The sequence below is a fragment of the Aplysia californica genome, unplaced genomic scaffold (genome assembly GCF_000002075.1).
Source record: "Aplysia californica isolate F4 #8 unplaced genomic scaffold, AplCal3.0 scaffold00179, whole genome shotgun sequence".
NCBI lineage: Eukaryota > Metazoa > Mollusca > Gastropoda > Aplysiida > Aplysiidae > Aplysia > Aplysia californica.
Window position 1 is genome coordinate 714332 of NW_004797449.1, and position 1089 is coordinate 715420.

Genomic DNA, 1089 nt, shown 5'->3' on the forward strand with positions numbered 1-1089 from the left:
ACACACTCTCTCTCTCTCTCTCTCTCACACACACACACACACACACACACACTTACACATACACACGCACACACAAAAACACTCACACAAATACACACATACTCACACACACTCACACATACACACGCACACACACGCGCACTCACACACGCACTCACACAATGCTCTCATGCGCACACTTAGTTCTATATATACCCAGAAACATATTCTCATGCAAAAAAGCTCTACACTTACACATTAACATACATACAAACACAAGTACACACACATTATACACTTATATACACGTGCAAAATATCACGCTGTAACACATGAGAGCTGATGTTTTTGTCGATTCAGTTGTTAATCAAGACGCTGTTATTAAGCTATTTTATTGTATCTCAAAACACAACTGCGACTGCAAAGACTCGCAATATCATAGTAATTTTCTGCGTGGGTGCATCCGTGTGTGCCCGCCAACATAAGGAAAGAAGGTGGTTTAAGGGTGCTTTGGACCGATTTGCTCCTTTCTCCCTCAAATATCTATCCCCCCCTCCCCCTCACCTTATCTCGCCTCCTTCGTTTCGTTGCAACAAGTATCAAATGTCTATCATCCTTATCTCCCTCTCCTCCTTCTTTTCTTAGTAACATAATTATATCAAATATCTATCGTCCTTATCTCTCCTCCTTTTTTCTCTCTGCTAGCAACTCCAATTTTCGTCACTTATATGACCTAATTGTGTTGCAAGTGCTGTAAAACTCATATTAAAACTAAAAACACAACCAAAGTACACTCTCTCTTATCAAGCACTCTTTGTATAAATACACGGTCATGGAATATACAGAAGAAAAAACATTCACAGAAAAGTATTTTTGAACAAACACTCACACACGTCAACACACTCATCTCAAACCACACGTCCTCAAGATACACAAATTGGCTGATTGACAGAAATCACACGCCTTAACACGTGCACAAGGGTACATAGGAACTTACGAACACACATGCACATATACACATATATAAATTATATACACACATAATGTGCACTCTCACATACACACGCACATACGAACACGCACACACAAACACACACACACACACACACA